Genomic DNA, 19,554 nt, shown 5'->3' with positions numbered 1-19,554 from the left:
CTTTCCTTTTTAAAACCGCAACAGAGAAACGGAAATTATTACAAAACTCATCTGCCGCGTGTCTAAAAAAAAAAGAAAAAGAAAAAAAAATAGAAAATCATTAAAGAAAAGTACGTTGTCTCGACTTGAACGTCGTTCTCTCGCCCCTCATTAGGGGTGACCACGAAATGTTCGAGGAAACTCCCTTCGAGGAGACTCTTGGCGAAGGACAACGTGTTCGTTCGATTCTCTACGCGATGAACAATGGCTCTTCCAGCTAGCACGAAAGTAAAATACGAAGGCTGGGACAAAAGGGTGGTATAGACAGGAGAGGAAGAACAAGAAGGCGGTCGCGCGAGCGCGTTATTGGCGGAGGAACGAACGAAACGTACGGAAGAGGGAACGAAGCGTAGAAAATAAAAGGATCCCGCGTTATCCTCGCGGCGCATCTTTTGCACAACCCTGTAGCCAGGTATATTCGTAAGCTGTTGTAACTCAACTTACGTATACCAGGGATTCATTATCGTGGCGTGGTCACGTAGTACCAAGACAGACGCGAATCCGCAAATGGACTAAATAAATAATTTCGCCGAGGATTATTATTAACGAGTTCTTGGAACCGACGCTCCATCTTCGCGAACGAGCCGAGTTCCTCCTTATCGATCGGTCCTTTGGATCGCTCTTTCCGTACGTTAGATATAGCGTTTCTACGACTCAAGTGGTTCAACTTTGAAGTCGCGTAAAAAGGGTGTTCATTTTTGATCTATTCCTGAAAAATCAATCAAATTTTTCCATAAGAATTACCGAATAATAAGAAATTCTTGGTGAGGAATATTTGATGAATATTGAAAAAATATAAAACTTTGTCCGATAAATATAGGAAAATTTTTAATCTTAATTGCAAATGAAAATCTAAGATTAAAAATCAAGAAAATACTTGCAGCTTATTAATAGTTCGTTAACTTCCTTTCACGAACGAACATTTCTCGTGTGAACGTTTTCTTTTTTTTTCTGAACGCTATCTGAATCATCGAGGATCCCTCGGAAGAAATCGAGCAAAAGAGGAAGCGTATGGCCGCGTATGTAACAGAGAAGAAAAATTCGCGTGGCTGTTGGGAATTCGAGGAACGAAACGGGGAGCGAGGTATGAGTTCTGTGACATAAGATTGCAAGGGACTACTTATTCAAATCTCGTCGTGCGCCGCGATTTTTTCCAAACGCGAATTCCTCGGGTAGCGGCGCCACTGTGCTTTCCGAACCGGTATTCTCTTCTGGCCAGCGTTATGGTCGACACTCTCTGCCCGTGGTATACTCGGAACTCTCATGGGGAGAGTTGGCCGCACGAACGGAGAGAGGTTCATGGTGCGAGATTGTGCTCGAGGGTGCTTCGCCACTTTTTCGTTCCCTTGCGTCGCGTCGTGGTGCCTCGACGATGAGTAAACGTCAGGATTGTAATGAGAGAAGCGGTATTTTTTTCTAATGGAAGGAACGATGCTGGAATCTGATAGGCTGCAACGAGAGATTTGTTTTTTTCTATAAAGGGAGAGAGAGAGAGAAAAGTTTGATTATTTAGTTACGGACGAATTTTAAGGAAGAACGTTGATCTTGATTCTTGATAATGGAGATTAATCGTGAATATTTTATGTTGTAAGGAAATTGATTTTTTTACTGATTGAATTGAATAATTTCCGTGTAGTTCTATGTTTGTTCGAAATTTTCTAACTATTGAGATATGATTACGCTTGATACAATACTTGCTATTGGTAAAAGTTATTCGCTTTCTTAAGAGTTATGCGATTAGAGAGTTGAACGAGAAACTTTTGATATCTATGCTAGCAATTTGATATGTAAATTCATAATACATTCGTTGTCTGGTATTTAAGAGCCTTACCTCTTAATACCTCTAAAATACTAATGATAAATACGCGAGAAATAAATGTGAATTCTGAAAATTCTTGAATCACATCACATATCTAATTGACATTAGGTGATTGACTGGCAATAAAGTAACAAAAAATTACGCGTCTTTCGATGAAAATGTTAAAAACATCACTATATTAAACGAAGAATTTGTAAATTTAAAAAAAAAAATATCTACGTATCAACAAAAATAAAAGATTGTGCCAACATAAATCATATAATATTCTCATAATTAATTCGATCGATAAATTAAAAAAATGAAAAAAAAGCAATCAAAAAGAAGAATATACAAGAAAGAAGAACTTGGTTATTAACCACCACGCCTTTAAATCTCGCCTATTCCAATTAATAACGAAGCTCGAAGATTCTAGCCCGCCTTCCCAAACCTTTCTTTTTCGGCTCTGAACAATCCAGATCGTCGACAGAGATATCGATTGAAATTCTAAAAAAAGAAAAATTAAAAACCCCGTGATCGAAACTCTAAAAAAAAAAATTCGAGCCATCCATAATGCACCAGAGGTGATGGTCACGCGAGCACAGCCGCACGATTCCTCCCGGGATGCAGGACGATTCTTCAAAGTCGCGGCGGAGGTCGCGGCGTATATACTTTCCAGTGCCACTTTTATCTGATTCGCGTACCGGCAACGCGGTCGACGTTGCGGCAGGAATGCGAGAGAGCCTTCCTTCGTTCGTTCGTTGGTTCGTTCGGGTTCGAGCAAGGAGTGAAGAGAAGCGAGAAGAGGGAACAGGTTGGCGAATAAAGCAACGCGGCAGCTGTAAATCGCGCGTCGAAGCGCGAGATACGAGCTTGGCCCTGTCTCGCTTGAGGTCCGCATACGCCGGCCATAGAGATTGATCTCGCGCTTCCTTATGGCCGTCATCGTCGTCCTTACCATCGGAATTATGGCCCTGATCCTCGTTGCGGATATCCCTGAAATTCCACGAAACGATCTCTACCCTCGGGCCACTTTCTTCGTTGACCCGATCCTGTGGTATTTTTTTTTTTTTTTTTTGCAATTTTATGTACGCACGCGTTTGGACAAGGGATTCGACGATTACTAGAAATTAAAAACGTGGATTCTTGGATATATTTAAAGATGCGATTGGAGAGATAATATCGAATATTTTCTTCTCTCGTTTTTAATATACATCGATCGATCGATCGATCACAGATTTATATAGGGCGTTGTATTTATTAAAGTAACAAGACTCTGGACGAAATTAAATTCCAAGTTAAATTAGTTCGTCCGTGTCAATTGGAGCGAATTTTTCTATCCATGTCATATAATTTCGTCATCATATTGTCATGCTCGAGCGAGTTGGTTTAAGCGAAATGAGAGAGAAAGAGAGAGAGAGAGTAAAAGAGAGTTGGACAGAAAGAGAACAAATTCGATGACCAGAGAGGGGAAGTCACATGGAAAGAGAGTAGGAGAGGTTATGTCGCGGCTAAATTTAGGCCCACGCGCTCATGAAGCCACCTGTTGTTACCTGTGCCATTATTATTCTGAGATGAGCGTTTGACAATTAGCATGAACGTGAAAAGTGAATTGCTTGCAAGTTTGAAACGATTGGTTGTTTTTTTCAAATCTTTTTTAAAATCTAAAGATTATAGATAAATCTAAATTATTTTGTTAAAAAAGGAATATGATCAGACTATGAATTCATTTATTTATATTTGAAAGTACTTTCGATTCGAGAAAAATTTGGTCGATTTTAAGAAATAAAGAAATCTCCATTCATTTCCATTTTTTTCAAAAATATCTTTACACATATGTAATATCATATTTAACAATAAATTTCTTGAATTTAAAAAGAACTTTTATAAAACATTGATTATTATAATACAATAATAATTAAATATTAAAATAACAATAATTGATTTTATATTTTAACGACCTGATAATAGACTACCAGCTGTATATACAGCTTTTTACTATTCTTAACACAATCTGTTTAATATTCTCCAAATATAAAATTTTAAGAAAAAAATTTAAAATAAAATGCATCATTACATCGATGTGGAAAACTACTTAAAATTCATCCCCAAATTCTATTCTAAACTATATCTATATTTAAATATATAATCCATTCTATGATAACAATTAATCCTAATTGCCTTTCCCATTTTTCTTCTTCGAGAAAGCTATTGCTTTTAAAATTTAAAATATCGCGATACCTCGAAAGATCCCATTTTTCTTATTAGCATAAAAATTAAGAGGGTTACTAATCCTACTGTCGTTAATTCCAAATTCATTAATCCCAAAATTATTATTTAAGGAAAAGGCTTGAGTCGCCTTTCATCCGGACAAACGACTTTCGAACAATGACAAATGGGATCGAAATGGACACGTCCAAACCAAATTTTCACATTATTGTTCTTACGAGTGTTACTGGCCGTGTTTCACAACGGGGATCCTTGGCGCAGGGGGTGAGGTCGAAGAACGGCAAACAATAGCACGGTGATAGTCAAACCACTAGAGAAGAGAACAATGCGACGAGGTCCTGTCAGTGTACGAGGAAAAAATGTTTAGGATGAATTCGAGATGGTTGTTGTTCGTGGGTCAGGCATCGAAGGATCGAAACGAAGCATCGACAAACACCTGCCAAAAGACCTCTGTGTTCGAAAAGTCTGTGGGGAGAAGCGTAGCTGTATCATCGTGGCTTTCTCTATCTAGACGATCTAAAGCGATTTTTTTCCAAGTTTTTCTTGGAAAAAGAATTCAATGCAGGGGTGATTTTGAAAGATACTCGTGAGAACGAAAGATCGTCTTCGATAGATACGAGTGATTAACGTTTAGTTGAAGTGTCTGGCTTAAACGAGAATTTTATCTAGAGTTGTTCAAACAGACAATTGAGACTTTAATACGTTCGCGATAACGCATTAAGGTAATCCTGTTAATGATAATTCGTTACTTTCCGAGTATACATGGAATTAATTGCAAGTGGATCATTTCCTATTTTTAAAATCGAGGATCAATGAATTACACAATGATAATATATAATTATATTACGCATCATAACAAGAGCGTCCAATATTTATATAATATTATTAAAGAGAACTGCAAAACATGTGTAATAATAATTGCAAGAGGCAAACATACATTTAACGTTTCCCGCCTCGACAAATTTCCGTTACACTCGCGTCGATCTGGCGTGTCAGTTCGACCTTTGGTTCCGCGAAACGTCCCTTTTTTTTTTTCGCCATTTACCGGCACAAAGCGTTTACGCTTAAAGGCATAACCTCTGCAGAAGAAGCGGCGTTGGACCCATCGTTCCTCCATCGTCAAAGTACTTGCATTATTACATATTTATGGTAAAACGTTTTCGCGTGGTTCGTGGAACAAATGAACGCAAATTTTTTAAAAAAAAAATCCCTCCGGTTCCCTGGAAACCGGTGGCAATCGTGGATTCTTCTTGGAAACCGAACGCGATGTATTTTCACGCCTGGCTAAGGTGGCTTTTACGTAACGAGATTCCACATTCTTGCGAGTGCTTACCGCCAATGCTGCTTCATTTGGTATAGCAGGAGCGAGTGTTTTCGTGTTTATTATACAAACAAACGGTGAAAACTCACTTTGTCCAACAAGGATATAAATCTTTTCACTTCGGCAATCTCGATTAAACGGTTGATTATTTCTATTACGTTCTAATGGTTCGTCGAAGGTAAAGAAATTTTTTAAATCACTTTTTCGATCGCCTATTCGATTTTGTAATTTTTGTATTGTATCCAAGATTTCTCCGTGTGTGTTTATAAAAGGATTGAAAGGAATTTTAAATTATTTGTAATTTGAATAAAAGTAAACTTCAATCGATATCTTTGTATACAAGTGTATATGCTTGATGCTTGGATATAAAGTTTTTTACAAAGCGTAATACGCGAGAGACACATATATTAAAATTTATATTTTTATAAAATTGTGAATATTTTATTATTAAGTTAAGCAATCGAGATATATTATAACGATCCATGTTCTTTCAAACGATCTTACCTTAGAAATGTTTACATATCGGCAACAAACGCATTTGATCAAATTACAGGAAAGGATCAATAGCATACTCCATAATATTTATGTATACAGTTTTTGTGAACGAAGGTATTGATTTACACGTTTTCCACTTTACTCTGATCGTAATCTTTATAACCTTATTATAAAAGATATAACATACATTCTCACCAAATCTCCAAACCACATAAACGATATCTCGAACGTTTCACGTTCAATTTAGCCTGAAATTAACAAAACCTAGAACGACGTGACATATTTCACAATGCCCATATTAAATGTTTCCGATTAATCAATCGTAATAGTTCGTGGAATTCCCGATGCAATTTCTTCCCGATTCCCGCTACTTCCCGAGTTTTAAAAACTTTACATTATCTACGATAGCCGATAAGATACCACTTCTGAAATTCCCCTTGAATCCCTACGGACGTACAGCACAAAAGGAACACTCGCGTGCTAAATCCACTTTTTACGAGATCTAAATAAATCGCCGCGATATCCGGCGCGCTCCAATTTTGTCACACCGTGGCTTTCTAAAAGCTATCTCTTTCTCTCTCACTCGTTGTTTGGGAAACACATGTTTTTTTCCCTCGCGTATTGCGCGAGCAACCCTCAGGTGCACAACGAGGGGGAGATCCTGGAACGAAGAAGCGTTCCAGCGTAGCTGGACAAAGGGGGCCGAGAGAGAGGTACGTGCGCGCGTAGAGATACCTCTAGCAGCCGCTCTACCTGGCTAGAGGAGTAAAGTAGAGAAACCGAATGATCCACGAAGAAGGACGAAAAGTTGGAGGAGGTGAAGGAAGAAGGAAGGCGAGTGGCGAGGCAAGGTAAGGCATGGCGAGAGAAGCGGCGAGGGGCCGCGGAGAGAGGACGAGAAAGAGCGAGAGAGAGGGGCGAGGAGAGGGCACGAGAGTTGTCTTCTGGTCGGGTGGAGAGGGGTGGCGAGAGAGGCGAGGAAGTCTGACGGCAGCGAAGGAGAAGGTGGAGTGGCACTCCGGTGGTGGCGACTCCGGTGCCCGACGGTGGTAGTGGCGGTACCGAGCAACGTGGCCGGTGGTGGTGGTAGAAGGTGGAAAGGGAGAGGCCCGAAGGTGCAGGAGAGGCAAGGAGAGGCTCATGCCCAGCGTGGACCTGTGCGTCGTTGCATGGCCGACCTGGAGACTCGCTCTCCGCAAGGTGAGACGCGCGGACCGAAGAGGAGGCCTCGAAAGATCGGCAGGAATTCTCGTGAAAGCCGCCTCTTCCTTTCTCGTGTTATTCAGCGCGTGCGCTCTTTCTCTCTCTCGATGTGTGTGTGCTTGTGTGCTTATGTGATGTATCGTGGAACCGCGAGTGACCCGTGAAACAAGCGTGTGATCCGTAAAATCGTGAAAATCGAATCGGTTCTCGGCTGCTTGCGCAATTGGACGATTTTCGCGCGAGGGATATCATCGCTCGTGGGTGGATTCCTCCTCGGAGCGAAGGAAGGAATCGCGTGGTCGCCTCGAAACGGACGGAGTGTTGGACACGTTGACAGGGGGAGAAGGTTGACAGGGGAGGGGAGGAGTATTGTTGTCAGTGGAAACAGGTTGGCCGGAACGGTGACGATAAACTTTCGGATTTTATGTGGACGAAGGAATCCGTTTCCCCGCCCGATCTCGGCAACGAGGCAAGAGCAACGAGGGAGGGGGAGGGGAGAACGGAGTTCGTGGAAGAAAACGATGCCAGAACGGCGCAGAATGCGTCGTCAACGTGTTTGACAGTGATAACGCGTGCGCGCGTGCACCTCTTATCAGCTGCGTAAACTCGATCTCGCGTGCCTGCTCGATCAGTTGATCTCACGGACGCGCCTGTCTGGAGACGCCCGTTGCGTACCCTCACGCGTGTCGGAACGTCTCGCGTGACGTTAAGTCGATGATCGTTTGGGCACGTTTCGATCTCTGCCTCCGCCAGTTACCTGGCTGTCGGCCGAAATCGTTCGTTTCGCCTCGATCGCAAACAGGATCACCACGTGGATGAGGACGCGCGAGTTTTCCTTTCCCCCTGAAGATCGCCGAGATACGAGGAAGAAAGTGCGAAATACGTTACGGAACGAATTAGCTTCAGATGTTGAGTGTGTTTTCACCGGTACATATGGTCGACGAAAACTTGCAAGACACGAGTTTACTCGCTTCGAAAAGTGAACGTTTCGTTTCGAAACGCGCAACGTTTCGAATGTTCCTCGCCTTGGATTTTATTTCGTCGAACGATGAACTGACAAGTAGTAGACGGTGAGTGACTTTACAACATACATAGAGTTACTACGCATAATCGAGGAAGGGAAATCCCCGAATTGTTCGACCGATACCGAAATACAAGGCTCTGTACGCATGCAAAAGGCATCTCGATCTTTTTTGCGCGTTGAATATCATCTTCCTTTAACCATTTTCGTTGGGTTCGAGTCGTCTCTTCAATTCTATCGGACGGGGAGCACGAGTTGTCTATTCCGACTCGTAGCTCCATCGCGCGTTCACGCGGCAGCGGCGAAAGTTTGTGGAGAAACGTCGAGAGACGGTCTCTCCTCGGTAGATCGACACGCCTTAACGTTTCTTGTGTACATTCTTCCCTCGTGCAACACGGCCGGTTGATCCTCGAGCGACGTCAATCGAAACGCGCCGCCGCCGAAAACGCGGCGACAACGAGACGCGCGCGCGTTTTCTGTAAAAACTGTCACATACCGGGGGTCCGCTTTTCAGGCAAAAGATTTATAAAGGGGCGAACCGACCCCGTGTTTCTTCCACGAAATCACGCGAGTTTAGACTTTCACGTACGCGCCGCTACGCACGTTCGTCCCATAAATTCTGGCCATGAACGTAAACAGATCCGCGAAACCATTTGTACCTTGTCGCGGATCGCTACGTGACCAGATATATAGGTTTTTGCCGGCCCAACTCGACCGATCGCTCTTGATCATTTTGACACCGTGGCCGGGAAAAAGCACGATCCCTCGCGCTTCGATAGGCCGCGATCGAAATCGGTCTTCCCTTTGATCCGAATTAACACTCGAGCTCCGATTACGCGTCGCGATCTTTCGGCGATCCGATCAGGACACACCTTGGGATAACTAACACACGTCTCGATGGACGACGTGTTTCGATAAACACGTTTGGCCTTGGTCATACCTTCGTTCCACCGTTTGGATTTTCTATTTGCGCATATCTTTCGAGCCACTTGGACTCGATAAATTTCTCTTTTCGTTATCCAAGCACCGTTTCGTTCCTCTCGGTGTAATACCGCGTTCCAATTGCTTCGCGTGTAGTCGTCGTTGCACACACCGCGTACTTTAGGTACATATTCAATCGATCGATGATTGGTAAGAAACTGTGTATCGATATCCAGCCCACTAGCACGCGGATTGCACAAGCCTGGAATTTCTTCTTCGCGGTCTTGCCGGGATCTCGGCCGCCTAATGTTTGCGGGATCGTTAGTAAGTCGGAGAGACTTGAACGCCGGGGTAAGAAGCTGTCGGCTTGCGTTGGCGGCAAAACGCCCGTTTGAAAAACATCCGGCTGGCGAGCATGTGACATCTGCCACTGCACCGTAACCACCATTAAGGTGGCTTACGTTTTCAAAGCCACGGGGAAATCTTGGACCCAACTTTTTCATCCTCCCCCTCCCCCGACTGTTTGTCACTTTTCGAATCATCCTTGCTTTGACATCCGTTCGCATCGAATAAATCAATAAATCGTACGTAAAGTAACTCTGCTCGTAGCTCTGTGCAAAAAGATGTAGAAAAGTAAAATTCTTTTTCAAAATTGTTCGCATATATCGAATTGCTCGAACAGTGCAAGTGTACAATACCAATAATAAATGACAGAGTTCGTTAAACTCGAGGATATGTGTATCGATAATTCAACTACAGTTACGGATCGATGTAAACATCGATAGAGTTCGTTTTCCCAGAGACGCACAAATGTATTCCGGTTCGTTTGGAAATCATAAAATAGGGATGATTTCCATGTTTTATCCGTTACAAATTTATTCCATCCTGGACAAAGTGAAGAAAAGCAGCCGCATAATTTGTTGAAATGGACTAAACGAAGCCGGATTAGGTTGCCGGTGTGCGAACGTTCGTCACGATAACGAATGCCTTCGACTTCCCCGCATCATTCGATGTCGGAATACCACGTTTGGGATGTCGCTTTATGGTTATGCGTACATATGGATAAGTCCACTCGGCCGAGTATGATGTAGGATGCGTTCAACGTTCCCGTGAAAGAGCGAGAGAGAGAAAAAAATATATATATATTATACGTATCCTCCTCTAAGGACGCGCCTACTCTTGAAACAGAGGTTCACGATAATCCGGTCGTGTCGTTTCAAAGAAAGAAAAAAAGAAAAATGAGAAAGGGGAAGACATGACGAGGAATGACATTAGAATGTCATCCATATAATCAGAATAGGATTAAACGTATCTCTAATGCAGTGGACTATCGTCTAATATCGAAACAGCATTCTTTTCATAATTGAATTACGATTAATGGAAAGAAATCTTCAAACTTTTGGGCGCATAACGATACATGGAATAGATTACACGTATTCCTTTTTTTAAGGAATTGTTCCTCGATTTAATTATCTATTTCTGCAGCGTTCCTTCTCTTACATTCTATTGACGAAAAGATCGTTACGTGACGCTATCGAGAAACTGTTTTTAAGAATTAGATAAACTTCTAGTATAAATCATCGCACGATCTAAAATTATTATTTCAAAAATTGCACGGACGATTCTACTTGAACCTATATTTTTTCAAAAGAAATATTATAAAAAAAAGTCTTTGAATATATATGCTAAGAAAACTTGGAATGAGATCCTAGACTGCCCACACGAAATTCCCTCCTCTTTTTTCTTTTCTGAATTCGCGTTTCCGTGGCAGCCGATTGTTTGAATAATCGATGCGACGTGCCATTGTTAGTTGAGGGTTTTCGCGCGCCACCGTCACCCATTACTTTCTACGGAAAGACAGGGCTTACTGTCGGTGATAAATATATTGCGCAAGCCCATACCTCTTTTCCAGCCCGCCTCGATCCTTTGATATCGTGTAATTTGTCACATCGACCAGTTTCCAGCGGACAGTTTCCAGTTAGGACGCAGTGCCCTAACCGTAACGCATTACGTCGCGCTTCGTAGGCGCGATAATGGCCGCGTTATCGCGGCGAATCTGGCTCAAATATTTCTACAGTTTACTGTTTGCGCGCGAGCTGATTGTTCGATAAACATTATCGTAATTACGCTTGCATAATTTTACGCGGTTGTAAATTGATAATGACAAGTTTATCAGTATTGACGCTGGGAAAAATCTGTTTAACACAATACATCCCTATCTTTAATAGGATATTTTATTTTTTGAAGAAATATAATCGGGTTTAAAAATTCAAAAGTTTTAACAAATATCGGTAGTGATTACGCGATATTCCGTGAAAAGTAAATAAGTGGTTGTAAGTTTGAAGTGAGTTAGGTTAGGTTAGAACTCGAAACTGTACTTTTGAGAATAGACAATCGAATGTTTGAAGAAGGCTTATGATCGGGGATATACATTTTCCAATAGATACAATGTGCAAGAGTCGAGAGCAGCTTGTAGCCTTTGAAACATCGATGGGACAGTTTAAAGCCCATACAAAGGGTCTTAACATCTTAGTTAAAGGGTAAAGAAGGGGGATGCCTGAGGAATACCCTGCTTTACTTGGAAGAAAGAAGAGAATACGTACATGCATGCACGCGTATATTGCTTTAAAGAAATAAGCTTTGCTTTTTCTTTTCGTTCGAAGCTTCTATTCTCTATTCTTATAGTTTTTATAGTTAACATAATAACTGTGGATCATTCATTCATGATTTCTCATCGTTTTGCACTTTAAAAAAAATCTGAAATAATTCTGAAGCATTTATTGTAGTCTTCAATTTATTATACAACTAAATGTTTAAATCTATTTGTAAGAGAAATAAAAATTTTCGTTATATCAACGAAACAATATATTGATCGATAATTCACAGCGATGAAATTTTGTGTATGAAATGTTTAATATTTTCTTATAGATGTAATTTAATAATAAATAAGATGAGTAATTTATCGAGCATTAATGACGGCTAAAAAATAAAAGTTTATTAAAGGCATCACGTTTTTATTCTTTCGCAATCTGCAAGATTGTTAAATCTAATATTATGTTGGAAACCTTAAATAGAGATATAAATTGATGGAATTATTGGTTCGTTCGACGAAGCGAAAACGTATAATTTTTACAATTTCCATCGAATGAAATAAATTTCTTGAATGCAATAGCATTGTTCCTTGCAATTACGAAATCAACTAGTGACGATCATCGCTCATCCCAATGACTGTTTGATAGAGCAATTATTAATAATTCCGCGGCGTCGAAGACGGATTATCGTTGACAAGAAAGGGAAACAAGCCAATTGATGATCCTTCTCTCGTATAACTACTGGAAAAAAATTGCGATATTTCTAATTAATCAAAATTACTTCAAAATTACAATAATTATTATTACAAATTACAAAAATATCCTGTCGAAGGACAAAGATTCTCACTCTTCTCTTTTTCCCAAGCTCAATCTATACATTTCCAATTATGCGTTTCGTTACAAGTTTTACATTCTCGTAGAATATTGTTCAACGATTATTTAAATAACAAAAATTCATTTTTCTACTCAAAGATCGAATCAAATGCAAGTAATCAAATTTCAATACAAGGGAAACAATCTGTGTAGCAATATTATTAATTTTACAGAAGCAAAAGGATCAAAATATAATTGCACCTTACTCGAAAATCGCGAGTCGAATCATAGCCCATTAAATTTCACAATCGGCTTTACTTTCACGGCGGCCACATACCGCGGCAAACTCGCTCGTTCGTGATCGGTTTTCGTGTTTCTCGCTCAGTTAGCAGGGCAAAGGTGGAGAGGGGGAGGAGCATCGTGTGCGTTTAAACAGAGTTCGAAACGTTTCTCGCTCGCAGATCGTTCACCGGGACGAATAAATCACTGCGCGCGTCTATAATAGTCGATAGATGGGTGATTGCACATCACGGGAGATGCTGGAAGGTCCAGCAGTCGAGGGAAAGGCAAATGTGACGTCACCGTCGCAGGAATGAGGTTAAACCAATGCTAAAGTCGCGGTTGGACGGAGCCTATACCGATACGCGGCACAGGATGCACGCGAGTTGCATGATCCTGCGAAAAGTGTACACGCGGTTTCCCGCGAGCTGTGCAAGTTCTCTTGTGGAGAGGATTATGGAGATCCGTGATTGCATCACAAATATGTTGCGCCTCCATTCGTATCGTACCGATCCTCTGAGATGGGCGCGAGATAATCGAGCTTAGACCAGGTTTCTTCCACGATTTCGAACGGTGGATTCGCTTTTGGAACGGAGATTGTTGGCCGATTGCGTTCGATCGTGACGGAGAGGATTACGTTTTACGTAAGCGGGAAACAATTCTGTGTAATTGCGGTCTCAGAAAGAGAGAGAGAGAGTAAGAAAGAGGAGGGGAAGGAATCCGGTGTTTTTGTTTGACGTGAAATTTGGAAATGTTTGCAAGAAGATATCTCGTTCGTACGTTGAGGAACGTATGACGTAAGATATCGAGAAGAATTTTTATTAGTTGATATTCGCGCCTGGTAAAACTCACGAGCCTTTGTTGGACAACGTTCTTATCTGTTATCACGGATGTTACGAGTACGTACACGAGTGCTTCACTTCCACTGTCACCATCTAAATGTTAATCTTCAACGAGAGGCTTGGATAAACACGCAACTTGTAACGAAACGAAAGGTTCGAAGTATATCTGAGATCGGACGGAACGTTTATAAATCCGCGCGAACCAATATGTTGCTCTCGAAGCAATTAAAGTTAAGGGTAATTAAAAAACCTTGATCGTGACAGTAAGTTTGCTTTCAAAGTTTTTTTTCCATCCTCCATTTCTTTATCAGCATGACAAAAGCAATTCTGATTCAGAGTTGGAAAAAGTTGAACAACCAAACAAGTTTTTAAAAACTTACGATATTCTAAAATTATCCAACCGTTCGTTCTTTCGATCGAATGATAATAAAATTGAGAGCCTCTTTAAAAATTCTCGCCATACTTTTCTCCAGAAGGAAAGAATTCCACTTCGAAAATTATAGAACTGGTCTCGTGCTATTCGTTGATATCACGACGCAGCATTCAGGGCTTTTGTCTTTAGCCGGAGCACGACTTTGGCCGCATAATATGCGGCCTCTGGACCAGCCACTGTCGGCTATCTATCCACCAATATAGCAGAGGGGTTGGCTTCGTGCAACATACCGACACGAGTTTCTCAGGGGGGGCTTCTCTATCTACGGAGGATCTCCGGACGAGCTCGTGCTGACCTCGGGGGCTAAAGATTACGAGGGCTCGCCACGACTAGAATCCCCAACCTCTGGACGAGTTGCATGCACGTAGACCGCGATTCCAGCCTTGGAGGACGCGCGCCCAAGTCCGGTTGCAGAGAAGAATCTTATACGTCCGAGTATTTTTCCGCTAATGTGGCTCTATCGGAGCACGATATACACTCCGCTCCAGTTTACATGCCTCCCTTATTCATGCCTGATGATCGGTTGCTTTCTTTTTCTTGCTTTCGTAATTTTCTCGCAATTGAAGGCAATTCTGATCCAGAAAAAAAAATGGAATTCGATATACGAGTATTTCAGAGGATCGGCAACGATGTACCGTAATTGATCCTATTTCCAATTTTTTCCAAATAATTCACCTGTGATTTTTCAAACGAGCAATTCTTACAGGAATTTCAATATTCTCGCCTTTTGGAACGAAGAATCGTTTGAAAGTGAAACACTATATCGAGTATATCTTTACGATAATAATAATAAAAATATCTAAATCGAAATCATCGCGCAGAAAATTGGGAATTTCCTGGAAAGACGACACTTTCCCTTCCAAATACTCGTTATTCCCCAACCGGATCTTTCTCGAAATATCTCCAACCACGACTCGATTTCGTGCGCGCAATTACACGCGCGCGTGTACGTGAACCTCGATACGTTTCGTGACGATCGATCGAGAAAATCGTTTCACTTTTTATTTATTTTTTTCTTTTTTTTGCGAGAACGCGTGCGTAGCTTACGTGGGTCGGTCGAAATGAAAGGCGAGCCAGAGGGGGCCGATGGGTAGGTACAGATATTACCCACCAGCTAGGAGCTACGAACCGTTCATTGGCTGGTAATTACGCCGATTATACTCGGTTTTTATGATTGCAACGCGAGCCCACAGGCCTACGTGCCACGCTCGCTTACGCAAATGAGACACGAGAAGGGAACCAATGCAAAATATACCCGGCGTGTTCGATCATCCGATAATTGATCTTGCGTGTCGTTGCAACGTGATTGCGGTAGCAATCCGGTGAAACTGTTATTAGACGATTACGTTAACCTCGTGATACGCTCGTCTCGTCGCTAATCGATGCCATCGACATCGCCCTTTCGGACACCCACGCTGTTTTATCGAGATTGTTATTATTAATTCGATTATTAAGTCGGTGCACGCGAATGGTTTAATTCTGGCGGAGTGATTTGTGACGTAGTCGATTAACACTTTGTTCCTGCCCAGTACACGTATTTATCGTGTGCTTTTTGCTCCATAAATTAGGGTGCGATTACTTACTTGATAATATATTTGACGCTTCGATTGGAAGTTCTGCATTCTTTCTTACATTGAATTTAAAGGGTGAAGCAGGTTTTTTTGGAGTAACGTTACCGTCAATATTTTTAAGATAATGAGGAGGACAAGAATGGATTTTTAGAGTGGATCGTCATGCAACAGCGTTATGTGATTGGTTACGTGTAATTTGGTAAAATATCTTACGTTTTCTCCTCCACGTATAAAGAAAAATAAGAAGGAAAAGAAGAAATATAGGATACTTGGAGCATCGATACAACTTATAAATATCAAAGGAGGTACAAAAAGAAAATACTTAATTAAAAATAAATACAAGATTTATGTATATGAAACCACCAACCTGTTCGACATGTTTTTTTTTCTCGCAATCACGATCCAATTATATTTATCAACAGCGCCGATTCTCAGAATAATCCAAGCGAACATTTCAAATATCTAGAAGACGTTCGAGAAACGACAAGCTGCTCCTAAAAAGAAGAGAGAAAAAAATTACGCCACAACAGTCCGATTTTTCCAGAACGAATTTTTCGTTTAGCGTGTCGCGTAACGTGGTGGTAGTAGGCACGGGCGTCCTATTAACGCAAATACGTCCCTGCGAAACCAGTTTGCCTCCCAACAGTGTAAAACCCGACGATTGATCGGTGCAGGGCCGCGAAACAGTCGCTTACATTGGCACGCGCTGCACCGGGGAACCTGAACTCCCTAGGAACACGGTATCCGTCTTGCCAGCCGGGACACGGACTCGACAAACGAGTATTCGAACGTCTACACGCATACCCCCGCCATACGCGCGCCACTTTTTAATTTTCCTCCTCTTTATTTTCCTATTCGCGCTCGATGTGCCAGCTAGATCGCGCACCATCGCGAGCACGGTTCCAGTTACGATCAATTAGCAGAACGGAGGAGGAGGAGGAGGAGGAAAAGAGAGTTTGTTGGAATCTCACTGTTAACGTTGGCCAACCTCGGTTTCCACGAATACGTATGTTGGAAAATACGGGATTTTACGAGCACGGGTTTCGAGAAGCGATCGCTTCTGATACGTTGGCTGCATTAATCAAGGGTAGGCGAAGCGATATGTCTAGAATAAGTAAGGAGGAAGTGGTTGTAAAATCTTTGGGATGGGATTAGTCGAGATATTTGTCGGATTATTATTATTGCTATTGTAATAATACGCGGCTTCTAAAATGTTTTTTCTTTCTTTCAAATACTTTATACAGTATTTCATCGAGACCCTCATTTTAGATCCTTTTTATAAATTAAGGAGTTGTTGCTAGATAAAAAAAGACCATTTCTTCCTCTTGACGAAGAATAAATTTAAATTAACAAAAATTTCGTATCTCTTTTACCATCGCACGCGATAGCAGGATGGAAAAAATTGGCATTTCGACTTCGTAAATCATTATTAGCCGCGTCTAGAAGTGTGTGAGCGTGTTCCTCTCTACACGGTGTCCACATATGGTCGCAGTACCGGTCCATCGTCTCTCCTCGAGAGTCCTTGACGCCCACCCTGTATGTACAGTTCCTCGTGTATCCCACGACATTCGACGTCCTGCTTCCCCGACGCTGCAAGCCTCTATTGTACGGGGAAACAGTCGCGGCGCCTTGCATAATTGACCGACGTTTTTCACCCTTCCAAGTGGTCCCAGACTCTGTCACCGGTCCATTGTTCCGAGTACGCTCTCCTAGACATGTCGCGGGTCATCGACAAGATCGAAGGTTACTCCCTCGTTCGCACCACTTTCCAGTGCTGTTGTTGCATCTATTTAGGGGTAGTGGACGACTATTTAACTTGTTTTAATTTTTGAAATTTACCAAAGTGTGGTATTCGATAGTAAACGGTTATCGAAATTGACATGCAAAGGCACACCCGTCGTAGGATGAATATTATATTTATCGTGATTAATATAATTACACGCGATATGTTTAATTGTTGGTTCGGTTAAGAGTGTGTTTGTGATTATACTCAGTGCGAGATAATTTAGAGATTGAGGATTTTTAGAGAAGTCAAAGAAGTATTACCATTACGTACGAATATTATCCAGCGATATATAATTAGACTCACGACATTCACGGTGTTATTTACGATTCATAATACCATAACCACTTCGCATAATAATGCCCACTGCGTTTCGACTCTCCCATTCATTCAACTCCCTTCATTCACAAACGAAATAACAAATAAATAAATTCCAACTCGGACACTCCAGATTATCCTCGTATCGAATATCCTTGTTCTCCATCCATCCATATAAAACTCGATTTCCTCCGTCGCGGAACGCGTCGAGTGTCCCTGAAGCGTAAAAAATCCGATGGACAGATTTCGAGGGGGTAATCAAGGGGCTCCCCTGAATGAAGACGACAAATCAGGATCAAGTCGTCTTCCTTAATTACTTCCAAAGGCCCGTCGTCGTGGCCCGAGGCGCGAAGTTCGATCGATTCTGGGGAACCGCACGGAATTCACCGGTTTTCTCGAAAGCTGGCGGCGCTGGATAGGTCTCGGGCCCCAGAGGCTCGTTTCTTGCCGCCCGCCTCCTATCCGTTCCCTCCGTCTCTCTCCCACTCGCCCGTATGATCGGTATGTTAATGTCATTCTCCCGAATCCCCACGGCCCCGATTCGAGGTACTAGCCCGGCCAGGTTTTTCGTGTCGGGAACGATGTCGCTTCTAATTGACGAGTGGCGGACGTAGACGCGGCCCGTGGAACGAGCAACAAGGAGCCGGGTTTGCCCGTGTGACATGTGTCCAAGGTGTTCGCGGCGACGTTCAACCGTGTCTTATTATACGTTGGACACCCCGATATATTTCGGCGGATCGCGGCAAATGCCGCGGCAAATCGGCTCGGGGACGAAATCCATCCGGGGAAAAAGTGGCGAACCTTCGTCGCGATATATTTCAACGGAGTTGAGAAGAAAACGATCGTCGCCCACCGTTTCCTCCTTATTCTCTTCTTCGTCTTCTCGCAGCCGGACGCGGCGCCGAATGTGTCGGGATTTGTAGCCGTGTTGCTTTTTGCCCCCGCGAAAATGGTGGAATAAGTGTAGGGAGTCTTTCGAGGTCGGAGGGGAGGGCTAATTTTTTGAACTTCTAATCTTCTTTAACGATCTTAGGAGCAATAATAAAACGCAATTATCGTAGGAAGAATTAAAAATTCGAGACGATCTCTCTGCTCCAAATATTGAGCATGTATACATCGATGTATCAAGTGGGCGAGATCAATCGTCGCTAGACCGTTACAAGTCGTTGAATTTTACAATTGGACGGGGGATAATAAAACGAGTCACGGAAGGCAGAGCGATATAAATTTGAACGATCGATCCCGTTGAACCATCCTAAATCGCAGCGGGTATCTACGACTTCATTGCGTGGAGGGATATGTCGCTCGTCACTTTGATCCCCCCCCCAGAACAAAGAGGCCTGTCTTCCCCGCTGGCTCCGATACCCGGGGGAGAGGGAACCCCGCTAATGACTCGAGGAGACTTGAAAACAGACAGACAGATATGCCTTTCAAGGCGCTGGCCACGTGGGCGAATCCTGCCGTTTACGGATCCTAGCTACGTGGTGTTCTAATAAGCTCTCGTCGGGTGTACAACCGCAGAGAGGCTCACGACCGTTTTTACGCGTGGGAGAAAGAGAAAGACGCGCGTGGAAAGACGGGGTGGGGAAAAGAGAGGAAGAGAGGGAAACGGCAGAGCAGAAGAGGAAACGACGGAGGAAGAGGAAAGATGGGAGAGACAAGATTGCAAAAAGAAGAGAGGAGTACTCGAGTCGTGACGTTGCACTGCAAGTAGGTGTTAGGCCAAGTGGGTGTCGCTCCTCTGGAGAACTCGTCGAGGAGAGTACGCTGCAACGGTGACATCATCGGTCACGCAGTCAGCTGACTCGACTTAGATGGAGCGAAAGAACGGAGAAAAGTCCGGTGCATAATTATCGTTGTCCGCGTAACTACTATTATCGTCTCTATCCGCGCGGACATG

At 42.6% G+C, this 19,554-nt stretch overlaps 1 protein-coding gene across 5 annotated transcripts in view; it reads left to right on the top strand.

The window, feature by feature from the left end:
- Positions 1-19,554, top strand: part of LOC107993429 (epidermal growth factor receptor) — a 159,035-nt gene that overhangs the window by 81,128 nt on the left and 58,353 nt on the right. The window contains exon 1 of one of the 5 annotated variants that reach the window (XM_017049836.3): positions 7,024-8,152. The exons of the other annotated variants lie outside the window; for them this stretch is intronic. The gene's annotated coding sequence lies outside the window, so the exon portion shown is untranslated. Of the gene's footprint in view, positions 1-7,023; positions 8,153-19,554 lie in introns of those variants that run through there. 5 annotated transcript variants of the gene reach the window in all.

The sequence above is a fragment of the Apis cerana genome, linkage group LG6 (assembly GCF_029169275.1).
Source record: "Apis cerana isolate GH-2021 linkage group LG6, AcerK_1.0, whole genome shotgun sequence".
Taxonomy (NCBI): Eukaryota; Metazoa; Arthropoda; class Insecta; order Hymenoptera; family Apidae; genus Apis; species Apis cerana.
This window is presented reverse-complemented; position numbering and strand designations above follow the sequence as displayed.